This window comes from Rattus norvegicus, chromosome 7, assembly GCF_021556685.1.
Source record: "Rattus norvegicus strain SHRSP/BbbUtx chromosome 7, alternate assembly SHRSP_T2T, whole genome shotgun sequence".
Lineage (NCBI taxonomy): Eukaryota > Metazoa > Chordata > Mammalia > Rodentia > Muridae > Rattus > Rattus norvegicus.
In genome coordinates this window covers 22,212,611-22,224,263 of record NC_141540.1, presented here as the reverse complement: position 1 = coordinate 22,224,263, position 11,653 = coordinate 22,212,611, and the positions used below count along the sequence as shown (strand labels likewise).

General features: G+C 37.8%; 1 long non-coding RNA gene across 1 annotated transcript; it reads right to left on the bottom strand.

Moving 5' to 3' along the window:
• Positions 1–228: 228 nt before the first annotated feature.
• On the bottom strand, positions 229–11,421 carry LOC148004515 (uncharacterized). Its single transcript, XR_015624455.1, has 3 exons — positions 11,301–11,421; positions 1,809–1,872; positions 229–463 (listed from the first exon to the last, which is right to left on the bottom strand). It is a non-coding gene; the product is annotated as an uncharacterized LOC148004515 (long non-coding RNA).
• Between the last annotated feature and the right edge of the window lie 232 nt (positions 11,422–11,653).

Sequence of the window (11,653 nt, the reverse complement as noted above, 5' to 3'; positions counted from 1 at the left end):
CAGTTGTCTATTGTTCCTTTCAGTATGGATACTAAATTTTGGTATATTTTTACTACTGACAACAGAACTGCAGAGGAGCACTTAGCCCATCAAGTCTCTATCAAGAATAATAAGCTTAAGTAAAGTATGAGAGTCACTAGGCTACCTATTTCTACTAACTCTACCATTTCATGAAGACAGACAAGGAAATACACATCAAAAATATTAAAATAATATGAACCATGGCTCTTTATAAGGCTAAAATGCTTTATTGATCATATCTAAACACACTGCTAAGATTTCATGATTTTGACATGATTCCTAAGAAAGACTAAAAATGTTAATGATTTTAATAGTTGTACTCAAATGTATTTTAGGATGATCATATTTAAATCAATAGTATCCCAATGTCTCCATAATTTTATTTCTCATTAGAGCTTTCTGTATCATCAAATATGTTAGTCTTCTCATAAACCCGAACTACCTGGAAAAGACAGAGCATTTTTCTTGTGAGTACCAGAAGTCTATTAAAGGCAAATTAAAATTAATTTAGATAGTATGCTAGGCATAACTACTATAACTACCAATGATAGTTCCTTAATTTGGAAACACCAGAAGTCATCAAGCTTTTTTTTCAGGCAAATCTTGTATCCACAATTACAAAACTATAATACTAAGCATTTCTTTTTGTGTGTACTTATGCAGAACTGCTTTTTCTGTATACAGTGATCTTCAGTAGATGATTGCAAGCTTTAGACTAAGTGACCTAAGATTATGTTCTCCATTTCTGGCAAAATTTCCAATATCACAGCCATTGCCACAAAACTGATTTGAATAAGAATCTCTCTAAAGAAATATATTTTAATACCCTATATCGCAAAATGAAGCAAATAATTTTTCTCACATTGATACAAATTTCTTCTGAAAGACACCTGTAGGTAGAATGTGTGATTTGTCAAGATTACACCACTGAAGTAGGGATCCAGTTTCAGCACTGAATTCCTTTTGACCGAGCAAACTATTCCTTATTACTTGGGTCAAAGAAATCAAATTCAAAACATGTGTATTCATATATATGTGTATGCATGTGTATGTATATATCTATGTGCATAAATCATGCATATAATATGAATATGTATACATAAGATGTAGTGATATGATGTGATATGATGTGATATGATATGATATGATATGATATGATATGATATGATATAATGCAATAGAATTCTGATTATGGTTTCCCTTTCAAAAAAACTTCTTGAATTCTGAGATTTCCCCCAATCCTAAATTTTTGTACTTTGTTCATATCTTCTTAGGAAATTGATGGGTATCTAAATAATTCTTAATACTAATAATAAAGTAAAGTAAGATAAAACAAAACAATCATATGGAATAGGAAAAAAAAAGGACAAACTTGAAAACCTGTGACTGAAGGAAAAAATAAGAAATACATGTAGACACAAAGGTTTACATAGCCTAACATTCAGAAGTTTTGTAGAAACACTTCAACTGTGACTCAGTATTTATAAGGAAAATATCTATAAAGTTAGAAAAAAACACAGTCAAAACATTACGAGCAAAACTTCATTTCTTTTTTTGTTTGTCATGTCATTTTGTGTAGTTCTTTTCTTCAGTGCTGTTTGCATGGGCAGCAGATTATATTGCAATAAACTCTTTTCCTTTCTTTGAAAACAGTTATCTATTTGAGTTACAGTCTGAATTAATAACAGAATATGTATTCACATTTGCTATCAAAATAGTAAACCAATTGCCTTAGGCAAGAGTAATCTGATTATATGCTGTGCCAGTATGTGTGAGTTTATACTTACCCAAAATTATTCATAGGAATTACTATGTTGAATGGTTCCCAGCCATCCCCTGATAGAAGTTCACCTGTAGAATATAAAATATATCTGTGAGACTATAGTTTTTGAAAACTTGTTCTCTATGACTTTTATATAGAAAAGCAGACTATGACAACATAAAACATCGAAAGTTTAGATTCAATTTTAAGGATAATTTTTGTTTGCTAGATTTAATATAATAAAACTGATTAGAATCAAATTCTGTGAAAGCATGTGGAATGTGCTTTCTTTAACTATCATTCCTCTAAAACAAAATTCAAAGTGTCCTTCTAGATGTGAAAAATGAAAATATTATTAAAAAATATGAAGAAGCAAAATTGTTCTTTGGAGTAGAAAGCAGGGTTATATTCATGAGCCACTGCTGCCATGTCCAATGCCACAGTGTCCACTTTTTCAAAGAGATGCACTAAAGCTTACTCCATTACCAAACATTCAACCACTACTAGACCTTGTTGATCAAAATCCCCAGACTGATCTTTCAGTTTTCAGAGGGAACACCTGAGCCCAGCAGTCCATTCCCACCAAGGAATTGTACATCACTCTGATGGAGAACTATATGTACAGAGAACATAATCACTACAAAACAAATTTACTAATTTCTTTGCCATTGATAAAAATATAAAAATGTGAAAATACAAGTTTATGTTATAATGAAAGTTTGAAATTTCTTTGATACTTCATAAAGTGTTCTGTTGAGCTGAATATCATAGTCACATAAATCATGTTGCTGCTACTTATATTGTATCTTGTTCAAAAATACATTCAACAAATGCATTCCACCAAATTACATCTTTAAAATGTTCCTGTATTTTGTATAATTCTATTCTCAAAATACTATATGTCACCACAAGTTATCTTTAATAAATTTCATGATGAAAAATGTTAGGTGAAATTACTGTAACCAAAGCCATGAATCTTGAAACTCAAGAGGTTTTTTTCCTCATTTTTTATTATGTGTTTCTGCAATGTAAATATTTTTAAGGCAAACCAGAATGAAACAAATTTATCATGAGCAAATATGGTTTATTCAATCCCATTGTCCTCACTATCTTTCCTTTCCAGGTTTTCCTGCTGTGTATCTAGCCTTGCAAATTACCCTATTTGACATTCTTTTTTCATGAAAACTAGTTTAGGTGGTGTACTAGAAATAATAGAATTTTACTATCATATGACAAGTTAGAAAGTTTTCTCTTCTGGAAGACAAACTTGGAATGAAGATCACATAAATAATTTCCCTAGAACCCACACCATATGGAAAACACTATAAATTGAAATGGAATTTCTTTTTTACTGAGAAAATATCCTCCAGTGGGAAACAATGGAATATTTACTCTTCTTAACTCTGCTCCCAGTAATAGGAATGTTGATTACAAATTTCCCATGTATTCATCTCTATTTTCTACTAATTATACAATCTAACATAGAATCCTCTACTTTAATGAAATAATAACAGAGACATATGGACTCAGAATATCATAAATATTTCAAGAACAAAGTTGTCCTGAATGACCCTGTCCAATCTATGACACCTTACTTTATTCTCCAATGAAAGTATTAAGTTGCTTTATAGCACTTACTGTATTAATCATAATGATAATAATAATAAGAAGAAGAAAAAGAAGAAGAAGAAGAAGAAGAAGAAGAAGAAGAAGAAGAAGAAGAAGAAGAAGAAGAAGAAGAAGAAGAAGAAGAAGAAACTGCTAGGGGATAATAACTATTTTCAGTTCAACCTGTACACACTATTCCAAAGTATAATTTCTTACTACTGATAATGGACTACTTTCAACAGATGACTTGAACCAGAAATCCCATGATATCCTATGTTCCACTATTCTTTCCTCATTGGAAATGTTAATATATGATACATAATATAACATTAATATATAGCAAAGAAATAAAATATCTTAAATACTTAGACTATGATCCCCGAGCACTCATTGAATGGGATGACAACCCAATCCACTGGCATCTTCACTAATGACACCATATCCTACTTTCCCATTTCTGTGAAATGTAAGACTCCATTTTTTAAACATGTTTCTCCTTGCCCTCTTTGTCCATGTCATACCATCTACAATAAAAAAATTGTCAACTGAAGATTTCTCAATAAACTTAAACTCAAATTGCTTACTAAAAATTAATTCACCTAAGCTAATAAACCTTTATTAATCTACCTAAATAATTGTATACTAAGGAACTTGTTAAAAACGATTTTCAAATCTCGATATCCAGATGAAATTTCACTTCAACTTATATTTCTCAACAATTCATAGTCTAAAATTGTAATACAAAATTAAATGTTATTCAGTAAAATAAACAAACCTAAAAGACCCAGTCTTTTCTCTTCAATAGCAAATGTGTGATTTCTCCATTTTAAATGATTTATTATTAGTTTGTTGATCATCTCAGTAACTGAAATTAGGTAGATTACCTGGTATCCTTTGCATGAAGATGGCAATTTTGTCCCCAGACATTAAATCATTAAGCATATTTCTTCCAGTTTCATTAATTCTAGATATGTCCTTTGCAGATGCATACAAATTGAAGGTTACATTTCCAAGGTTGACATCATCATTTTCACCATCACTTTTCACATTTATTTCACCCGTAGGAAATAAAATGTATATTGCAAGGGATACTGGATATATATATATGAATTCAGTGTAATCCTTGCACAAAAGTCAATTTGGTTGAGTTCCCACACAAAAGAATCTTGTAGTGAAATCATTAATCACTGAAACAAGTATAACCAGGATTTGGAAAATGAAAATACTCTTGTATTTTGGTGCTTACGTTGCAAATGACGAAGAATCCCACAAGTGAGTAGAGAATAATCAGTTTCATGTTGATCATTTAGGATCCAGATGAAGAGCCTTGTATCCTGGAGATCAACGCCTCCAAAGAACATCTAGCTTGCATATTTATACTGTGTCTCAGAATTGTTCCGGTCTCTAAGTGTTGTGGTGAGCTTAATGATGACAGACAGGTAATCATTGTCACATGTCCAAAATAGAACAGTGGCTATGGCTTAATGTCAATTTTCTGTAATATCTTCTAAGATTTTGTCCTAATTTAGTTCATGCCTAACCTATAATATTCCATTTACTCCCCTGTGTAAATAGCAAGTCCTCAAAATAAGCATTTCAGGATGAAACAAAACAAATGCTTCAAACATAAGCTGTGATTTGTGCTCTTTCAATCATAGTCAAAGTCTTAATGTCTCAAAAAAATCAAGCATTATGATTAAATAAAACAATTGTATTACTTCACAACATAATATGTTTCAAACATTTGCAACCTTTTAAAACACAACACCAACAGCAGCAAAGCCTTAAACCATTAAAATTCATCATTTTCCTCCTTAGGGAAACATAAAAGTATCAGACAGGTAGAGTTGTCACATAAATAAGAAAGTTAACAGCCACAATTTGTATGAGAGGATCTGTTACAGTCCCTTGCAGTCCTCATGGTTAAGGTTTCAGTGTTTGTGAGCTCATGTGAATTGATGAATAAATGGGCTACAGTCAAAAGGTGTCTTCTAAATCCTCTGACTCCTACAGTATGATTTGGGAATTAAATTCAGACCCTAAATCTTTCAAGGGAAGTATGTGAGAAAGAGAACTATTTCTTCCTGGGAGATTTTCTGCTTGTTTGACAGAATTTTAAATGGCATGCAAAATATATTAGATATATTAGTAGTTATTTTGTTATATGTTTCCTTGTTTTAATTTTCTCTGAAGTTTGTCTTGTTATGCCTCAAAATCAACATGAGATATGAATTATTTTCAAGGTTGACAAAATTGTCCTTCTAAATATTAAATGACTATGGAAAATTGTCCATACCCATCACGATAGATGCATGAACAGCACATTTATCTTCCAACAGTGCCTTCCACAGCTACTTTATCTCAGTTATCCTCTAAAAAGGACTTTAAAACATTATAAAGACCTTTTCCACTTTGTTAAACGAGCCTAACTTACACTAAAATTCATATTGTCCCAATGAATATCTTATGACAGGAGGACCTGTTCATGCCAAGTACATTCTCTCAAATTGAAAAAAAAGTGATAGATTAAAAAGCAAAAAATATAGGTTACTCACAAGCCATTAACACATCCACTATTCTTACACAAAAGACAACAAAAGTCAAGAGGAAATTTTTCATTTTCATTTTGGACAGCAATGTGGTCTTAGAACCTCAGCAGGTAACCACAACACTCATGATAATATTACAAAATAAAATCTTACAATATCCCTCCTAAAAAGAATCATAGTTTGACATTAGTTAATGGGAGGATTTATGCACTAAATTCCTGCAAAATTAAAGATAGGTTTAAACAGATTCAAATTATGTATACAAATTGTAAGACACTCTAGTTTCTCTCACTCTGAGAGCATGTATTGCAGTGTTCAACAGTGCTAGATGGAGCTTTTTATTTAAATGCACATGCTGATACATAAAAGATCCTTCTTCAGTCAGTGAACCTAACACAAACAAGCTTATTCTTCAAAAATCTCTTTAAGACCCATGTAAGTTGAGTTCAGTTATAAACATTTGACAGGCAGAATCTGACTAAATTATTACAAATAAGACATAATTAAATAATGTATATATTGTTAAGCATTTGCAGCCCACGAAAGTTTTTTTTGGACGCTGTTAAAACTTATAAACATGTTCTACTCTATGTTCAACTGTTAAGTAATTCAATCTCAGTCATTGAAAACACATCTTTACTGTCTGCTATGCTATATTACAAAAATCTACAGCAGATACTATGTATATCTCAGGCTTATTAGGCAATCCATGTACATTTTCCCAATATTCAACATATTTTTCCTAACACTGCCAATGAATCTCATTAATAGACTACAGAACATCACTGGAAACCTCCTCTGTACTATTTCTTTAATACCTAACTTTTAGCATTGATTAATTATATCCACATTCATGTGGTCTTCCAAAATAATACTCTTCCAACCAATAGTTCTGAGATTAGCACAGTCTCCTGCCATCAGGCTTTACTCACTCAAAAGTAAATTGTTTCCTAGTTCCATGCATCATACTTTGTTCTCTTCTTCCTCCACTTCTTCTTTCTTCTTTCTCCACTTCCTCTTCCTCTTCTTCATCTTCCTCCTGGGAGCCTGTGATCTTTGGAGTGAGTGCATTCCTGGAAGACCAGCTCTCTGCCCTCAGGTTTTACAACTAACAGCTGTCAGACACCCCCTGCTCTAGGTACAGAGGGAGACTGGAATGATCTTGTCCTAGGCCACCCTATTGTTCCTGCATCTCATGTGCCCCTGGAGTGTTTTTCCTTGGATAGTCAGTGGGGAGAAATGGGGGTCTCTCTTATGGGCTAACAGCATAAAATGGAGTGTGCTCCTTGCACAACAGTTCTCTGTGGGCAGGTTTTTTGTCCAAAGGCTGTTGGAAAATGCCAGCTTGGTACAGATGGAGACTGCAGGGGTCCTGTCCTATACCACTCTGTGACTCCCACACCCCATAAGTGTTGCACCCAACCTCGACCAGCAAGGAAGACATGACCAGAGGAGATCTTCAAGCAGTTTATTCAGGAATCTTGATACAATCTTCTACCCTGGGGAATGCCCTACATCAGCTTAAGTACCCAATGCCAACCAACCCCAGTGTGCGACGTGGGTTATGCAGACAGGCTGTCACTATGCGGAACCTAGCAGGCCAAGCAGGCATAGCCAAATAAGGACTTGTTTACTACAAGGAGCGCTCACCGGGAGGGTGGAAGGCGGAAACCAGTGTCATCTTTGAGGTATGGCACGTCAAAGCTCCCTACAGTTCCCCCTTTTTGTTTAATTAATCAAGCAGGCAAAGGCACCACTGAGCGTGGCGACCCCCCCCCCCCCCGTCTTAGGATCATCCCTGCATTAAACCCGTCTTAGGACACCTTGTCGCCCACAAGGTTCCATGCCTTAGGTAGAAGGGAAGTTGTCCGTCACTAGGCAGGGTCACTCACGAGGTGCAACTAGGTCTTCTGAATGACCGTAAGCCAGGCTTGAGGGGACTGTCCTGCCTCAATGGCTGCAAATGCCTGTACCACCATAGCCGCATGCCGCCTCTGGACAAACCTCATTCTACAGAGAAACCACAGGCTCACTAGGGAGACCAGCAGCAAGAGTCCAGCTAGGGCTCCCATACCCGCTCACTCCCTCAGATGATTCATAGCAGCAGCAATCCAAGATGACAATCCCGTAGCCAGTCCAGCATCCACATGTGTGGAGTTCACGGTCACAATGGCTACACGTAGCTGATCCATTAAGAAATCGAATTCTCCAGTCCAATTACTCAGAAGATAACTTGACAACTGTTTAGACAGATTAGCTGCACATGTAAAATTTTCATACTGAATACTGGTCACACATAGGCCAGAGTATCTCCACTGGCAACCTAGCTGTGCAAGCTGCCACAGTGTGTCAATTTGCTTTTGTACCAGGTCAATTCTTTGATTAACCACCATCAGGCCACCTTTAAGTTGAGCATTAATGCTGGCTTGCACATCAAGAGTATGTGCCACATTGGAAGACAAATTAGTCAACCTATGGGCTGTCTGCATGGAATGACTCATAGCTATGGTAGCAGTCGTTGCTCCTACTCCAGCAAGGGATATAGCTGTTATTCTAGCAGCGGTGATGCCAAAATCCCCTTTTTGTCTAAATAGAGTTATAGCATGGGAGGCATCCACAGGAACTGGAACCCATCTGGGCATGCGAGCAACCACAGCGATAGCAAACTTTTCTGCATCCCAGCATTGTGTATAAAAACAGGTATCATTAGAGCATGACAAGACCTCTCCAAATTCCTGACTAGCATTACCAACAATAAACACAAAAGGAGGATAAACACATACAGGAGTGGGCTTAAACGTCATGGCGTATCGGCATGGGTCTCAGGAACACCAATAGTATCCCCCACTGGGGCTCCCTTTGGACCAGCACTTGGGTCACACTGAGAAGTGTCAGCAACAGCAGGATCTTCATTCTTGTTGCAACTCCTGGTCAATCTCTCGGGGACCCACAATGGATCTTGCTGGTCCTGGGGAAGCACACAAACAGACCCTCTCACCCACGCCAGCACAGAATCTGACCCATGCCATAAGCCAGTGAGCACATCTTTCCACTTCACATAACCTTTCAACGTGCCCGCCTGACACTGATGTCGGTCAGTGGCAGAAAGGCCATCATCATCCATAATCAAAAAATTAAGAGTAAAAAGGGCTAAGGATATCTGTTCCTTGGGAGTTCTGCCATGGCCTATTCCCCCTTTTTGTTTAATTATGCATTCCTTCAAAGTACGATGTGCTCGCTCAACAATACCTTGACCTTGGGGATTATATGGCAGGCCATGGCTCAATTGCACATCCATCTGTTTGCAAAAGGATTTGAAAGAGTGGGCAGTGTATGCTGGACCATTATCAGTCTTTAAGTGTTGAGGCTTTCCCCAAGCAGCCCAAGCTTCTAGCAGTGTCCAATAACATTGTGTGCCTTTTCCCCACTCATAGGGGTAGCATGAATGACACCTGAGCAGGTATCCACAGAAACATGAATGTATTTTAGATTCCCAAATCCTGATATGTGAGTCATATCCATTTGCCATACCTTTAAAGGCAGTAAGCCCCTGGGATTAACCCCCACACTAGGGGGATGATGAAAAGTCACATACTGTGGGCAGTCCAAAACTATTTGTCTAGCATCAGCTCGAGACAAATGAAACTTTTGTTGTAAAGTTTTTGTAGGCACATGAAACTGTTGATGAAACTGTAGGGCCTGATCCAATGATGAGCCTAAGAAGATACACTCCATCTGGGTACATCAATCCACAAGATCATTTCCCTCACTTAGAGGACCAGGCCAGCCTGTATGAGCTCTGACATGCTGGACAAAAAACTTGTGATCTCTTCCCCAGATCTATTCCTGAAGTTCCCTCAATAGCTGGCATACTGTACTGTTAATTTTAATAGGGCCAGCCACTTCTAATAGCTTAACTGCATTAACAACATATGATGAATCAGATTGCAAATTAAAGGCAAAAGAACAATTTTTAAAACACTTCCAGCACAATCTTGAGTTCAATTACTTGTGGAGAGCCGGGTTGCTATTGACACAAAATTGGCTCTTGATGGTCAACCATATAGGCTCCACAGGCAGTGGATACATCTGTAAAAATGTTTGGGGGCCCCTGTATGGGACCCTAGAGGATCTTAGTAAGATTTCTGCTCACTTCTCCTTTATTAGGCAAAGACTTCCATGCCTTTGTTGCAATTTCATTTATCTGTGCATAAACTTCCCCAGGGAAACCTGTATGCTGATTAGCAAAACGTCCTTGCCCTAACAACATGTCTCTGTCCCAGGCTGCCTGCCCACCTCCTGCCGCTAAATTGGCAGCAGCCTGTTCATTGGCATATTCAATTAGAAAAGCTCTCCAATCTAGATACTGCCCTGGGCTGAGGCATGCTCACGCCAGGTTGGTCCAATCATTAGGAGTCATGCAAAAATCTGTGCCGAGCCTCTATCTGAGCAATAGTAAAGGAGGCAGTGATACCATATGTTCTCACTGACTCAGCCAAGGCTTTACTCACCTTGAAATCAAGAGGCTCCTGATATCTTTGTTGATTAGCATCCACATAGACAGGATAGGCTAAATGCAGCTCAGTACGAACTACTCTCCACACTTCAGGGCAGAATGTACTACCGGAAACTCTACTTCTTCCCTCTACAACATTGCAGGGAGGAGGAGCCAAGGGGAACTGCCCAAGAGGTTCCTCCACCATTTTAGGCTTTTTCCTTTTCTTCTGTCTATTACTTAGTGACTGTTTCCACATTTGATCTATTAACTCTTGTAACTCTTCTTCTGAATCTGTTTTGTCTGCTTCCTCCTCCTTTTCTGAGTCTGTCTCCTTTGTGCTTCCCTGCATTTCTGATATCTCCTCTTGAAGCATTTCTAGGGCAGCTTGCCCCTTCTCTATAGCTGCCTGACAACATTTCTGATCCTCAAGGCAGCTACGCACTAAGTGCCACACTGGACAGACCCCATGTTTCAGGGTCCTTTGTTTCCAGGCAAAGTCAAGGTCTTTCCCTAATTTTTCCCAACTTGCCACAGTAAGATTACCAGAGACTGCGAACCAAGGTGCAATGGCATCACATTCGCTCAAAAATCTCTCTATGGAGCTCCTTTTTATTTTTAGCTTCTTTTGCTCGAACAGCTTTTGAAGAGCCAGAAAAATTGGATGAGACTGTGAGGTCGACATGACAAAAACTTTCTATGCTGCTATGGCTAAATTCACTGCGCATCTTGCTACTTTCGGTTCGCTGCTGCCGCGAACTTTACTTTCGGTTCACTGCTACCGAGAACTTTCTCACTACCCTGAGACTTTATGGCTGCTTATTTTCCGCAGTCTTTATGGTCCCACCTTACCTTGGGAACTTACCAGTGTTGCCCTGACTGCAAGAAGTTCTGATCTCAGGATGTCTCCGTACAGGCCACCACTTATAGCGCCCAACCTCGACCAGCAAGGAAGACACGACCAGAGGAGATCTTCTTCAAGCAGTTTATTAGGAGCCTTGATACAATCTTCTACCCCGGGGAACGCCCTACATCAGCTTAAGTACCCAACGCCAACCAACCCCAATGTGCGACGTGGGTCATGCAGACAGGCTGTCACTATGCAGAACCTAGCAGGCCAGGCAGGCATAGCCAAATAAGGACTTGTTTACTACAAGGAGCACTCACTGTCAGGAGGGTGGAAGGCAGAAACCAGCACCATCTTTGAGGTGTGGCAGG